Raw genomic sequence first — 16847 nt, 5'->3', positions numbered from 1 at the left:
AGGGACCAGGATGTCGCCAATTGCGTGAGGAGACAGAGGGGGCGCCCAGCAAGACAAGGAGCCCTCTCAGAAGCAGGCAGCACCCGCAGAAGTGCCGGAACAGGCACTACGAAGAAGAGTGAACCGGAGCTCACCCAAAGTCACAAAAGAAGATCCCACGACGCCGGAGGACAACTCAGGAGGTTGTGCACTGCAGGTTAGAGTGTCGGGGACCCAGGCTTGGCTGTGCACAAAGGAAATCCTGGAAGAGTGCACAGGAGCCGGAGCAGCTGCAAATCACGCGGTACGCAGCAATGCAGTCTAGCGTGGGGAGGCAAGGACTTACCTCCACCAAACTTGGACTGAAGAGTCACTGGACTGTGGGAGTCACTTGGACAGAGTTGCTGAGTTCCAGGAACCACGCTAGTCGTGCTGAGAGGGGACCCAGAGGACCGGTGATGCAGTCTTTTGGTGCCTGCGGTTGCAGGGGGAAGATTCCGTCGACCCACGGGAGATTTCTTCGGGGCTTCTAGTGCAGAGAGGAGGCAGACTACCCCCACAGCATGCACCACCAGGAAAACAGTCGAGAAGACGGCCGGATCAGCGATACAAGGTTGCAGTAGTCGTCTTTGCTGCTTTGTTGCGGCTTTGCAGGCGTCCAGAGCAGTCAGCGGTCGATTCCTTGGCAGAAGTTGAAGAGAGAGATGCAGAGGAACTCTGATGAGCTCTTGCATTCGTTATCTAAAGAATTCCCCAAAGCAGAGACCCTAAATAGCCAGAAAAGGAGGTTTGGCTACCTAGGAAGGAGGATAGGCTAGCAACACAGGTAAGAGCCTATCAGAAGGAGTCTCTGATGTCACCTGCTGGCCCTGGCCACTCAGAGCAGTCCAGTGTGCCAGCAGCACCTCTGTTTCCAAGATGGCAGAGGTCTGGAGCACACTGGAGGAGCTCTGGGCACCTCCCAGGGGAGGTGCAGGTCAGGGGAGTGGTCACTCCCCTTTCCTTTGTCCAGTTTCGCACCAGAGCAGGGCTGGGGGATCCCTGAACCGGTGTAGACTGGCTTATGCAGAGATGGGCACCATCTGTGCCCATCAAAGCATTTCCAGAGGCAGGGGGAGGCTACTCCTCCCCAGCCCTGACACCTTTTTCCAAAGGGAGAGGGTGTAACACCCTCTCTCCGAGGAAGTCCTTTGTTCTGCCTTCCTGGGCCAAGCCTGGCTGGACCCCAGGAGGGCAGAAACCTGTCTGAGGGGTTGGCAGCAGCAGCAGCTGCAGTGAAACCCCGGGAAAGGTAGTTTGGCAGTACCCGGGTCTGTGCTAGAGACTCAGGGGATCATGGAATTGTCTCCATGATCTTAGACATGTTACATGGCCATGTTCGGAGTTAACATTGTGATGCTGTACATAGGTAGTGACCTATGTCCAGTGCACGCGTGTAATGGTGTCCCCGCACTCACAAAGTCTGGGGAATTTGCCCTGAACTATGTGGGGGCACCTTGGCTAGTGCCAGGGTGCCCACACACTAAGTAACTTAGCACCCAACCTTTACCAGGTAAATGTTAGACATATAGGTGACTTATAAGTTACTTAAGTGCAGTGGTAAATGGCTGTGAAATAACGTGGACATTATTTCACTCAGGCTGCAGTGGCAGGCCTGTGTAAGAATTGTCAGAGCTCCCTATGGGTGGCAAAAGAAATGCTGCAGCCCATAGGGATCTCCTGGAACCCCAATACCCTGGGTACCTCAGTACCATATACTAGGGAATTATAAGGGTGTTCCAGTATGCCAATGTGAATTGATGAAATTGGTCACTAGCCTGTAGTGACAATTTGGAAAGCAAAGGTTCTGGTTAGCAGAGCCTCAGTGAGACAGTTAGTCATCACACAGGGAACACATACAGGGCACACTTATGAGCACTGGGGCCCTGGCTGACAGGGTCCCAGTGACACATACAACTAAAACAACATATATACAGTGAAATATGGGGGTAACATGCCAGGCAAGATGGTACTTTCCTACATTACATAACTGCGTCATTGCCAAAAATTGCACATACATTGCCATTCCCACTGTCCCATCACATTAATTCTGTATGCACACTGAGGTGGTGGTTCCATTGTTCAAATTTTGACGGCCTTCTCACTCCTGTGTCCCTTAGACACCTACCACTGTGGGGTATAAGAGGAGGAGACAAACCCCCGTGTACAGACCTCTTGTGGACTTTGCTACACTAGAAGACAGGCACATTATACTCACCTGTAGACTGGACAGAGCCACAATCACAGAGCTGTGTGCACAATTGGAGCCTCACCTGATATCAGCTATCCGTCATCCCACTCGGATCCCCTCTCTTGTGCAGGTTCTATCAGTGCTTCATTTCCTGGCAACTGGTTCTTTCAAGTGACACTGGGCTTGGCAGCAGGAATGTCACAGCCAATGTTTTCAATTGTGCTGGCAAGGGTATTGTCTGCCTTGGTGAAACACATGTGCAGCTACATTTCTTCCCCCAGGTGGAAGATTTGGCCACTGTGAAGGCCGGATTCTATGCAATTGGACATATACCCAATATTATTGGGGTGGGGAAATTGACGGTACACAAATTGCGTTTGTCCCTCCCACCAGAATGAACAGGGGTTCAGGAATCGGAAGAGTTTCCACTCACTGAATGTGCAAATGGTGTGCCTAGTGGATCAGTACATCTCCCACATCACTGCCAAGTATCCTGGGTCGGTGCATGAAGCCTCCGTTCTGAGGAATAGCAACTTCCCAAATCTGATGGCCCAACTACAGAGGCACAGGGTGTGGCTAATAGGTGAGCCAAAGTCCCCACCCACTGTATGTCAGTGTATGCCTTCAAGTGTTATCCCTATAGGATTGTGTAAGGCTAAATTTTGTCCCTCAATATTTGCAGGTGACTCTGGCTACCCAAACGTATCATGGCTCCCGACCCCTGTGAGGAATGCCAGGATAGGGGCTGAGAACCATTATATTGATGCACATAGGTGAACCAGGAGAATAGTCAAGAGGACCTTGGGCCTCCTGAAGGCCAGGTTCAGGTGCCTGCATCTGACAGGTGGGGAAAATGCCACTTTTGCACTGCCTTAGTGTAAAAAATGACCCTTGGTGGTGCTAATGTGGTGCTAGAGGCTTTTAAATCTGCCCCAAAACTTCCTGTCCTGACCCTTGACAAAACATGCTACAGTCAACCTTATGTCCCCTTGTCATGCACATGCAAATGATAATGGTGCAATGCACATGGGGTACTTACCAATCAGAATCCCCTGGTGACCTAGTAGATCTTGCTCATGTGCAATCAGGTCTGCCCAACGGTGTTTGATCTGGTGGTCGGTGCACACTACTCCGAATATTCATTGTAGGTGTTGGAGGACCTTTGCTCCACCGCAGCTTTGTCAGGAGGGTGCTAAGCGGTGCAAAAAAAGTTTCATAAATCTGCCCCATGATCTTTCATGACTAGTGATGTTGTATTCCTATGCGTGCAGCACAATACACCAGACAGGTGAAGGTGCACACAATGAGTATGTCTGGTATGTTTAGGTGATATGTAGCTGGTGATGGCAACACTTGGATGGCATTTGATACTGGTTTATCCGGAAGCTTTGACACCATGACAAATGCAGGGCTGTCCCTAGATGTGATTTTCTTTACATTGATATGTCCACTGCCATTCACATAGCTGAACTATATATCATTAGGTGTTATGTGTGTCAGATCTGTATTTAGTTGTCAACCAGTAGACACTTGTAGTGGTTTGGGCCCAGCTTCTTTATGCAAAGAGGACATAGCTTCACCTGTCCTTCACGCGGTGTGCCAGTCAGTTTGTGGCTGTATTATGTACATATGGGTGTATGTGTGTGTGATGTGCAATGAATGCAGGGTAGTGTGGCATGTGGAATATGTGTTGTTGCCTATACATCTGTGTCCCCCTGTCCTTGTGTATTTAATGTGGTATATGAATTGTTTGCCTTACAAGGTTGGTGTGTGGCTGTGTAATGATTGGTATGATGGCTTACCCATGAGTAGCCCATTGCCATATTGCCCATCCTGGAACCGCTCGTTGATGGTAGAGTGGCGGAATATGTAGGCATCATGGACGCTGCCAGGATATTTGGGCAGGATGTTTGTGATGAGCCCACCGTGGTCCACAATAGCCTGCACATTTGCAGAATGCTTGTGTTTGCGGTTCCTGTAGAGGTGTTCCATTGCAGCAGGTGGCAAAATTTGGGCATGGGCGCAGTCCATTGTACCCAGCACATGCGGTATCCCAGCAATTTGGTAGAAACCTTGCATGCTCTCCTGCTGCAGTTGGTGGGTGTTGGGGAAGAAGATGTGGTGGGGTGTGAGGCAGATGATTGTGTCCAGGACCTTTGGTAGGAAGACCGAGAAGGATGGCTGGGAGATGCCAGCCACATGTGTGCCGGTTGTCTGGAATGCCTGCATATGGGGGACAGCCAGGAGTTTGGTCATTGGTGGAATAGTTGTAGGAGTTTCCACCCTTACTGTGATGTCTGGTTCATTGTGGTGCAGCAGGTGTACACTGGACTCCCACTTCAGATGGTAGATTCTGATGACATCTTGTTCCCTGGCTGCTGTGGTGTGATTGGGGTTGCTGCAGTGGTGCTGGTGGGACCGGTTGTTGACGTTGTCATCTGCGGCATCTGCCAAACTGGAGCATTAACAGTTCCATGTTGTCCAGGGGGTTGCTAATGTTACTTCTGTGTGTTTTCCTTAAGTAGTGGTATGTGGGCCTCATTTTAATGATGGTCTGACCAGGCATTAAAATTTGATGCTAATCAGACTTTGCATCATTTTTTGGTACTGGTTCCTTAATGTGAATCTTTTTTGCGCCCAGCAGTAAATATGACGCTGGACAGCTTGCGTCATTTTTTGGGAGGGAACGTCTGCCTTGTATATCATTGTCACTAAATGACACAAGGTGGGGTGGTGCTCCCAAAAAATGACGCAAACTCAGAAATGTTGACACTAGATGGGTCTAGCATCAAAATATAAATTTGGTGCAGGGTTGGCGCCGCTTTTGCATCACAAAAAGGTGAAAAGGGGGTACTAACCCTTCTTAAGTTGATCTATACTAAAAAACTAAAAAAGAAAGCAGAGATAAGTGGGAACGTTTTACTGCTTATCTGGTGTAGAGGAACTTTTTGATTCCGGCTTAAAGCAAACAAGTTGTAAGCACTGCTATGCACTGCTATGCACTGCTATGAAACATTAGAGGCCAACCTCGCCAACCTTGGTCTCAAATAACTAGTCTCGACACCCACCCACTCCGCCGGCCACACGCTTGACCCCATCTTCTCCGCCAGCAGCCACGTAACCTTCAGCCACACCACCGAACTACACTGGACCGACCACCTCTGCGTCCACTTCACCTTCGAGAAGCCGACCACGCACCACCACCTACAACAGATCCCCCGCCGCATCTGGAACAAGGTCACTGAACACCAACTGATCTCCACCCTCGCCCGAGCCCCACCACTCAACACCACCGACACCAACGCAGCCACCCATAACCTCAGGCAATGGATCAACGACTGTTCCAACACCCTCGCCACGATCAAGAACCTCTCCAACAACAGCACCAACACTAAGGCCATCTGGTTCACCGCCGAACTCCAGGCCTCCAAACGGGAGTGCCGAAAACTCGAGAAGAAGTGGCGCCATGAACAAAGAGAGATCAACCACACTGCCCTCAAGAACACACTCCACAGGCACCACCAGCTCATCCAGACTACCAAGAGATCCTCCTACAAGGAGTGCATCAACAAAAATGCACACAATGGCAAAGAGCTCTTCAACATTGTGAAGGAATTCGCCAACCCCAGATCCTGTTCCAACAACACCCCGCCTTCGCAAGACCTCTGCAACTCCCTCTCCTCCTTCTTCCACCGCAATATCACAGACATCCACGACAGCTTCAATACCTCGCCCTCACAACATCCATTGTCACCACAAACCCCGACTCACCGGATCCCAGCCACACCAACCTCCTGCTCTCCTGGACCCGCGTCAATGACGATGATACCATCAAAATCATGAACACCATTCACTCCTGCTCACCATCCAACCCCTGCCCTCATCTCTTCTTCAACAAAGGAAGCTCCATCATCGCCCCCCAACTCCGAATGATCGTCAACAGCTCCTTTGAGACCGCCACCTTCCCGGAAAGCTGGAAGCATGCCGAAATCAACGCCCTACTAAGGAAACTCAAGGCAGACCCAAGAGATCTCAAGAACCACCGGCCCATCTCCCTGCTCCCTTTCCCGGCGAAGGTCATTGAGAAGATCATCAACAGTCAACTGACCGGCTTCCCTGAAGACAACAACACTCTGGACCCATCTCAATCCGGCTTCCGCAGCAACCACAGCACTGAGACTGCCCTCATTGCCGCCACCGACATCAGGACCATGCTAGACAGAGGCGAAACTGTGGCCCTCATCCTCCTAGACCTCGCGGCCGCCTTCAACACCGTCTGCCACTACACCCTATGCACATGCCTCCACGACACAGGGATCCGCTACAAAGCCCTTGACTGGATTACTTCCTTCCTCACTGGCAGAACCCAGAGAGTCCACCTCGCTCCTTTACAATCTGAAGCCACCGAGATCATCTGTGGCATTTCCCAAGGATCCTCCCTCAGTCCGCCCCTTTTCAACGTCTACATGGCACCGCTCGCCAACATTGTGCGATCACAGAACCTCAACATCGCCTAATATGCCGATGACACCCAGCTGATCATTTCACTCACCAAGGACACAACCACTGCCAAAACCAACCTCCACGACGGCATGAAGGCCATCGCTGACTGGATGGGGAGCAGCCGCCTGAAACTGAACTCGGACATGACAGAGATCCTCATCCTCGGCTCCACCCCCTCCGCCTGGGATGACTCCTGGTGGCCAGGCACTCTAGGTACCGCACCGACGCCCACCAACCACGCACGCAACCTGGGAATCATCCTGGACTCATCGCTCTCCATGACCCAGCAAGTCAACGCTGTCTCATCATCCTGCTTCAACACCCTCCGCATGCTCTGCAAGATCTTCAGGTGGATCCCCACCAAAACCAGAAGGACTGTCACCCAGGCCCTCGTCAGCAGCAGACTGGACTATGGCAACGCTCTCTACGTGGGAACAATGGCCAAACTACAGAAAAGACTGCAACGTATACAGAACGCCTTTGCACGCCTCATCCTCGACATCCCACGCCGCAGTCACATCTCAGCCCACCTGAGAGACCTACACTGGCTCACTGTCAACAAGAGGATCACCTTCAAGCTCCTCACCCATGCCCGCAAAGCACTCCACAACGCCGGCCCAGCTTACCTCAACGAACGACTCACCTTCTACACCCCCAACCCACAACTACCCTCCACCAACAACGCCCTCGCCACCGTTCCATGCATCCACAAGACTACAGCCAGTGGCAGATCATTCTCCCACCTCGCCGCCAAGACCTGGAACACCCTCCCCATCCACCTACGGCAGACCCGGGACCTGCTGACCTTCAGGAGACGCCTCAAAACCTGGCTGTTCGAACAGTAGCAACTCCACCCCTTCAGCACCTTGAGACCCTCGCGGGTGAGTAGCGCGCTCTACAAATGATTGATTGATTGATTGATTGAGGATAATAAAATGCCAGCTAGAGTAGTACATAACAAGTTAGAAATAGTTTTAATGCCAGAAGAGAAATATATAAGTTTACAAATCAGTCCTTATACAATGTATACATTCTTTCCAAGCTATTGTTTGTATGCAACCGAAAACAGGTAAATTAACTCCTACAGAACTTCAGAAAGGTCTTCAGGGTAGAGTTTTGTACTTTCCATTAGGTTTCAAAATGAATATTGAAACTACAGGGGTACAGAAACATTTTGAAGATGAACTTATAATTTTAGTAAATAGTGTTCCTACAAAGAAAAAAAAGATATGACAAGAATTAGTAAATGTGAATAAGGTAAAAAAGCAATGCTATACCTACTAGAAAACAACATTTATTAACAAAATGCAGCTGTTATTCAGGACATAATACATATAGAAGATTAAACAATCAATCAATAATCTTTATTCTGCATGAAATAATCAACCATACAAATGACTAAATAACACATAAACTAATACATAAATAACACCCAGAAACCATCCATCAATATTTAAATACCATGAAGATTACATTAACAAATCATACAAATGTTAGAATAAAAAATTATAAAAAACATTAATTAAAATACTCTAGCCTATTCTGCCAGGAGATAGCACCTTTTAAAAAGGACCCCAGCCCGCTCCACACCAATGCATCCGAGGCCACATAAAAGCTGGTCGATATTGCACAAATCCCTTCGACCTCAGCAAGGGGAGTAAAAACTGATGCCTAAAAGGTGCATAAAGGTCACAAAACAAGGTAAAATTAACTAAAGTCTGGGCAGACACACCATCACAGGGAAAAAAGCAAATAGAATTTTCATCATACTGACCCAGTGGAAAACATAAATTACTCCTCACAATCCCCAAACGGAATCGCGTAATACAGCACCTTTCCCTCAAATTCCTTATCTCTAACAGGTAAGGCTCAGGGCCCACCCCCATCTTTATCATGACAAACTTGCTTCCCGATTTTTTCCTTAGGGCCTCCTCCTCTCTTTTAGCCCCCAGAATTATCAGAAAGTTCCCCTTGACCCAATGTTTATCACAGCTGGTCAGACCGTCAGGGGCCTCAAACAAATCCGGACGCCCCAGGAGATAAGCTACCTTCCTTCTGTACATCAGCCACGGAATATCCTTCACCCTATCACAGGCCAGGCAATCCCGCACAATCTCTTTAATAAATGCAGCACATTCATTTGACCAAATAGATATCCATAGCAGAAGTGGGGCAATCTGAATGGAGTCTTGAACAAACTCCAAACCTAGTTCAGTGTGTAAACAAAACCCAGCAAAATTCTGGCCGACTCCCAGTAACCTTCTACAAAAACAATTCTCCTCGATTGTGGGGGCCCTGATGTCCACATACCACCAGAGAGCAGCACCATACAGGAGAACTGGGAGGCCCTTACGCCTGTAAACTTCAAGGAGGGATTTGATGGGGTTGTATCCCACCCTTGCGGCAAAGTTAAAAGTGACACCTCTTCTCATGAAAGATGAAACATTTCCTTTAAGTGGTCAAATAGAAAAGGTGGATCGATCAAGATCTGAAGAAATTTATGAACACTGCAGCATCCATCCTCCTCATTTGAAAAAAGTTATTGGTGTTGCAATTTATCTTTTCTAAATGAAGCAAACTAAAGGACCTCCCATGAGTGCGTGGGAAAAAGTTTAGAAGATAGCTGTTTTCCACAACTGTTTCCCACTGGAGAAATTGGGTGCTATGATGACCATCCTGTACAGATACAAGCAGCTGAATACCGTTCAATGAGATTACATTCCGAAGATCCCAGATTTTGCAAGTGTATTGCATACATGTTTCATCTTCAGTTTGAAAGAGACTTATCTGGACTCTCATATAGCTGTTGACCATATACTGAAGACAGGAGTAAATCTTCAAAAGCTTTCGGCAAAGGAGTTTGTTGAAAAAGTCCATGAAAAGGATGACATGTTGGAGTACAGCTTGGTTAATTTTATGGCATGTCAATGTGATACCAATTAATATTGGTACCATCATCAAAGCAAGTTGAAATGTATGTTAAGAAACCTAGTGACATCATCTTGGCGTTTGGCACTTGGAGTATGCTTGGTATGATCTCCTTGAATTATTAAGAGAAGCAAACTCTAATATTAGAGACATTGAACTAAAGACAGCAGGAGAACTCTGTTCATTGAATCCCACTAATGTTTGCGGATACTTTACCCATCGATTTCAAACTATGATGTTTTTTATCTGCAACAAGACAAACACTCTTCTTGGTAAAAACAACAGATTTTTTTTCGTCGTAAAGAGTACCAAGCAAGAGGTGCTCCTCTTATTCACGTGCTGATATGGAGTAAAGATGCACCTAAATTTGGAACAGACAGTGATCATTTATTGAACAGTATGTTACAAGTGCAAATCCAAATGATACTGGTGAAAACGATTGTGGAAACAAGTTCGGCGGTTCCAAAATCAGAGATGTGGGAAGTACTGTTGACGAAAATATGAAACCAAGAGTAAATTTGATATAAGATGCCATTTTAGATTCCCTCAACCTGTGATTTCAGAAGGAAGAGTAAACAGCTTTCTGTCTGCAGAGAGACATACATTGACACAAAAGCCACCCAAAAATACTAACATCTGGAAAAGAAAAGAAGCTTCAAAGTACATTAATGATTATACTCCAGTCATTTTAAAGATGTGGAATGCAAACATGGACATACTGTGGCATATTTACCAGAAAGTTGCACATCATAGATGATGGGCCACTTTTCTTGCGCCCCCCCTACCGGCACCTAACAACACAATGGTTGCACTGTATTTACAATACGGCACACCATGTCAGTCGTGAGCACAATACCATCAAAATGTTTGACACTATTGTGGCACTTTGCTACACTAGTGTCAAAAATATTGATTCTAGTGCATCAAAGCACAGGGAGGCCCACTGAATATAATGGATGGGTCATGTTAATGCCTGCGCTGAGCAGGCATTAAAAATTACAGAAAAAATGGTGCCATTTTTTCGGGCCTCCCTGAGCCAGAATGCCCCCCTTACATCCAATATGCCTCACGCAGGCAGAATGTGTCGCAAGGGATTGCAAAGTGGTGGAATGCAAGCATTGCGCCACTTTGTAAATATGGCGTGGCAGAAAAGCCACCTTAGAGCAGCCTTAGTATAAAAATAATACGCCATGGCAGCCCAAAGTGGTACAAGGGGCTTGTAAATAAGCCCCACAGAACGTAGCAGATAACTATATGCTATTGCTCTGTACATGACATCATATATCACAAAATCTGAGAAGACAGAAACAAAGGAGATATGGGAAGAGATTTCTGCAGAGAAGAGTCTTACTAAAAGAATTGCATAGTTTTAGTTTGAAAATGCTTAGCCATAGGGAAATTGGATCTTATGAGTGTGCAGATAGGTTGAACTCTTGTAGTCTGCTCTCCAAGTCTAGAGGAATTGTTTGGGTAAGTGTAGGCCTTGCCAAAAGAGTGTTGAAGTCTTTCCCACAAATGTAGTCCATAGCAGAGTTTGATCCAGAGAGTACAGATATTGTAAAAACAAATATGTTGGACACCTACTCTCCAAAAACAAGTCCACACCTCAAACATATTTGTATTTATGACATTCTGCAACACTATAGGTACAGAAACAATGTGTCTCAAAACAGTGATGAATGCAAATATGCTGTAGTTAGTTGTGACGGTTGTTTGATTTCGCTCGCAACAGGTAATTAAATAAACCATAGAAAACGTACTAGTCAAACCAATGAGAAAAAATAATGTTTCTACTTAGCACTTCTCTAGCTATTTAAACCTTAGCGTTATCAAAGAGAGTTACTTAGACAATATGACGGCTATGAAAACTCTTTCAATGCTGTAAAAGACACCATTGAGTGTCCAATAATCCCAAACTACCTCAAATGTTAAATGAAGAAATTTGACCAGAGGAAACAATTGCTACTGGCATAGCAAAGGATAGATCACATAGCAGCCAGAGTTCCAAACGACTCAGTCAAAATTCTCTTGGCCAGCCAGTAATCAAAACTGAAGCTGCCATAGAAATGAATGCAGTGCAGATAGCAATGCAACAAGGAAGAGAAGAAAATGTTGACTTGGAACATTTAGTAGAACAACTGAATGATGAGAAAGAAATATATATGGAAGTTAAAGAAGAAATAGAGCATGGATTCCTCCATGAAAACAATCAATCTAAATTTTGGAGTTTTAAGCCAGTTCCTTTGTATGTTAGTGGACAAGCTGTCACTGGAAAAAGCTTTTTAATACAAGTTTTAACTACTTATCTGCAGGGACTATAGACTCCCTTTTGTCGTGTGTAGTAACAGCCCCTAATGGACTCACTGCACACAACTTCAAAGGAATTACATTGCATTGTCTGCTACCTGTTGAGCACAATAATAAACTGTAACAGCAAAAGCTATCTGGTGAAGCTTGTAATAAAGTTTCTAGAGTCTTGAAGAAATTCAAACTTGCAATCATCGATGACGTGAGCATTGTCTGAAACTTAATGCTCACCTTTGTGCATTTGAGAATGCAACAAATATTGAAGACAGAGGATGATGTACTTTTTGGAACAAAGCAGTAATTGAAGATTTATTGCATCTTACCCCAGTAAAAGGACAACCTGTCCTTAGACACTTTTACATGAAGATACTCATAATTATTTTAGGAAGCTTTGGAAATGTAAACATTTGGTTGAATTTCCAATATGAAGAACTAATTAGAAACATGTGCCAAACACCTGATATGCAATATGGAAATATTTTGAAGGGTATTAGAGTAGGAACACTGTCAAAAGAAGGAAAATGTTGCTTGTAAACTCAACTTCTAAAGAACGTATTTCCTTCTGTTGGACCTGGCCCTTTGGTCATTCCAAAACATTTTGCCACCTTCCTCCTATTTTTTCTGACCTGTTTTTGTTCACTTTAGGACCCTGTGCACTTCACAACTGCTAACCAGTGCTAAAGTGCATATGTTCTCTGTTTAAAATGTATTGGTGATTGGTTTCTCCATGATTGTCATTTTTGAATTTTGAATTACTAGTAAGACCCTAGTACAGGGCACAGAGTGTGTGCCAAGGGCCTGCACATCAAATGCTAGTAGTAGACCTGCAGCACTGTTTGTGCCACCCACATGAGAAGCCTCGTAAATATGGCTCAGGCTTGCCATTGCAGTGTCTGTTTGTTCAATTATAAACTGCCATTTCGACCTGGCAAGTGCACCCAAACCTTCCTTTTTAATACGTGTAAATCACCCCTAAGGTAGGCCCAATGCAGCCCCATGACCAGGGTGCAGTGTATTTAAAAGTTAGGACATGCACTAGGGTGTTTTACATGTCCTGATAGTAAAATACTGCTAAAGTAGTTTTTCACAATTGCAAGGACTATGGGCCAGATGTATGAAACTTTTTTGCATTCGCAAACGGTGCGAATCGCAAAAATTGGCCGTTTGCGAATGCAAAAACGTGGTCTGCGATTCATGAAAAGCATTTGCAGACCTAAAATAAGAAATCACAAAAATTGCGATTTTTTGCGTTGCGACCTAGTTTTGCGGGTCGCATTTTGCGATTCGGTATTTCCAGTAGGAAATTGCGAAGCGTAAAATGCGATTCGCAAAATCCAAGTCACAAATCGATGCATCAAAAAATCGCAAATTGTTATTTTTCGCAGAATGGCATTTTGCACATGCAAAATACCACTAAGTGAAACCAGGTGGTAACCAGGTGCAACCTATATAAAGAGGCCCAGAATGCCTCAGACTCTTTTGCACAATGGCTGCACTCTACGTCATGGCAAGGAGAATGAGGATCTTGGCAGGTTTGAGGAGAGGGAAGAGGAGACAGGAGCGCATTTTCAGAGTGCGCATTACACTTTTTGACCAGACAGAGGAGGAAATATTTGAGAGGTATAGGTTGAGCTCTGCCATGATACTCGATCTGATAGCTGAGCTACAACCCATACTGCAGCGCAGAACACATAGGACTCATAGTATCCCCACCCATGTGCAGGTATTATGCTCCCTCCACCTACTTGCCTCAGGGATCTATCAAGGGGTCATAGCAGCAGCTGGAGGGGTATCACAGAGTACCCTCTCTAGATTTCTCAATGCATTTATTAACGCCATGCCGAGCAGGATACACCAGTACATCAGATTCCCCCACACCCCACAGGATATGCAGCAGACAAAAATAGATTTTTACCAGATAGCACAGTTCCCCCACGTCCTAGGTGCCATAGATGGGACACATGTTGCAATCTGTCCACCATCAGCCACAGAGTATGTGTACCGCAACCGTAAATACCAACATTCAATGAATATACAGGTGATATGCAATGCCTCATACATCATTACTGACCTCGTGGCCAGGTACCCAGGGAGCTCACAAGATTCGTACATCTTTTGCCATAGCGGTATTCACACAAGACTGCTGGCTAGGGAGTTTGGAGAAGGATATCTACTAGGTATTGTACCTCTGTACAGTGGCACATTGATGGCGTGCTGATATCAGATGACTCACTTACTCATCATACCCTCTGTCCCTTCCAGGAGACAGTGCCTACACAGTGTGCACCTACATGATGATGCCCTATCTAAATCCTGCAACACCAGCAGAACGGAGATACAATGCAGCACACAGGGCGACCCGCAATGTGGTGGAGCGCACCTTTGGACTGCTGAAGAGTCGCTTCCGGTGCCTCCACAAAAGTGGAGGGGCACTACAGTACAGCCCAGAGACGACAAGTAGAATAGTGACTACTTGTGCAATCTTGCACAATATAACTACCACCAGGGGCATACCTGTAGAAATATGTGATACTGAATCTGATGAGGATGATGATCCCATACCACCTCTACAGCCAGCAGACAGGACCAGTGCAGCAGAGGGAAGGCAAAGGCGTCCTGACATCACACACAACCATTTCAGATGTAAGTATGAATATGACAAATGCACTGACAAATGTACCTGTAGTGGAGTAAATTTATTACCTTAATGTCAGGTAATGTTAGTCCAACGAATACCAACAAAAGTGAGTTAAAAAATAGAAAAAATAGAAGTTCAGAGTAAAGCACTATTACTTCATAGTGTACTCATTACCCCTCTGGCCGCTACAGTTACTTCTTGCAGCCACGCACACCACTCGGGTGCCCAGTTGCCTCACTGGCACCTCGATTGTCTTCCTCAGTGGCAGTGCTGTGCCTGGCACTGTGCTGTCTGGTGTCCATTGCAGGCACAGCTAGGTTGCTGATGCTGGAAGTGTCCTCCGTGTCCCCCAGTCCAAGCTCGCTAGGTGTGGCTGACCTCTGTCTCATGATGTTGTCAATCACATTTGTGATTTGGACTAGTCCATGAGCCACATCCCCGCTGCTGTGTGCTGCCTCCACCTGTGCAGCCACTGCACAACGTGAAATCTGTGAGGTTGAATTAGCTAGCCTAGTGACAGAGCAACAAAATCCCCTGAACATGTTCATGAAGCGTCGCTCCTGCCTGCGGTGGCTCACCCTGTTATGGCGCAGCTCCTGGCATAGTTCCCACACAGCAGAAGTGAGCTCCCTTGTGTCCTGCGATGCCTGGACCTGTCCCTCATGCAGCTGTTCTATATTTGTATGCAGGCACTGCAGCTGGCAATGCAGGCCCCCCATGTTGGCATTATGTTGCTGCATCTGTTTTTGTAAAGCACTGATCTTTTTGTTCTGCAGGTGCTGCTGCTGCAACATAGCCGCTTCCAGGCCACCAAAGAAGGAGGTTCCCTCACCTGCCTCATACGCCTGTGCACCTGCTTTTGTAGCAATCCTGTGGTGTGCTGTGGTCTGCTGTGAACTGGCCTCCTGCCTCTGGGTGCATCTGCCAGTTGGGGATGGTGTATGTGTGCCTTCCTGCTGCTCATCAGAGTCCTGACTGAGCTCTGGCAGTGGCAGTGCCCTGGGCCTGTGTCAGAGTGACGCAATGGTCAGAGACCCACTCGTGTTGGAGTCTGAGGCTGGATGGGTGTCAGTCTCCCCTAAGCTGGCACATGCTGTGGCTGCTGGGCCTGGCCAACCTGCAACGACAATATGCAGCATGTCAGTTATGTTTGTTACAAGTAAGGTCACACAATGGTAATAAAGGTACAGGTACTTCTCTTCAGTGTGTTGTGCATTTTGTGTTCTTCTGGGTGTCGCTCTACTTAATTACATTGTCTGTGCTACTTTCAGCTCTGGGTTGTGGACTGTCACTCCCATAATGCATTGTTGTGCTGCTTCTAAGATGTGGAATGGACTACTTCTCACAATGATTTACATTACTTGATAATTCCTAAGGGGCTTTTGTGCATACACATATGGAGTTACAATTCAATATTGCACTTACCTTTGCTGGTACTTGGTGTGCCGGAGGTGTCTATCTCTGTGACCCCACTGACTGCTTCAGGGAGGAGTGTGGACTCCACTAGGGGCCAGATGTAGCAAGGGTTTTGCGAGTCGCAAACGGCGAAAAACGCCGTTTGCGACTCGCAAAAGCCACTTTGCTATGTTGAAATGCATTTTGCGAGTCGGATCCGACTCGCAAAATGCATTTCCGAATCGCAAATAGGAAGGGGTGTTCCCTTCCTATTTGCGATTCGCAATGGTATGCAATTCCATTTGTGACCGCGTATGCGGTCGCAAATGGAGTCGCAGTTACCATCCACTTGAAGTGGATGGTAACCCATTCGCAAACGGGAAGGGGTTCCCCATGGGACCCCTCCCCCTTTGTGATTGGACCCCAAAACATTTTTTCAGGGCAGGGAGTGGTCCAAGGGACCACTCCCTGCCCTGAAAAAACCGAAACAAAAGGTTTCGGATTTTTTGAAATGCAGCTCGTTTTCCCTTAGGGAAAACGGGCTACATTTAAAAAAAAAAAAAAAACTGCTTTATTTAAAAGCAGGTCGCTAACATGGAGGCCTGCTGACTACAGCAGGCGTCCATGTTAGCGAGTGCCTATACTCGCAATGGGGTCGCAAACTGCGACCCACCTTATAAATATTTATGAGGTGGGTCTTTGCGACCCCATTGCGAGTTGCAGAAGGTGTCTGAGACACCTTTCTGCATAGCAAATTGCGACTTGCAATTTGCGAGTCGCACGGACTCGCAAATTGCAAGTCGCAATTTGCTTTCTTCCTGCATCTGGCCCTAGGTCCTCTAACGGGGTGGAAGGTGACTCTGTGGG

The sequence above is a fragment of the Pleurodeles waltl genome, chromosome 11 (genome assembly GCF_031143425.1).
Source record: "Pleurodeles waltl isolate 20211129_DDA chromosome 11, aPleWal1.hap1.20221129, whole genome shotgun sequence".
Lineage (NCBI taxonomy): Eukaryota > Metazoa > Chordata > Amphibia > Caudata > Salamandridae > Pleurodeles > Pleurodeles waltl.
This window is presented reverse-complemented; position numbering follows the sequence as displayed.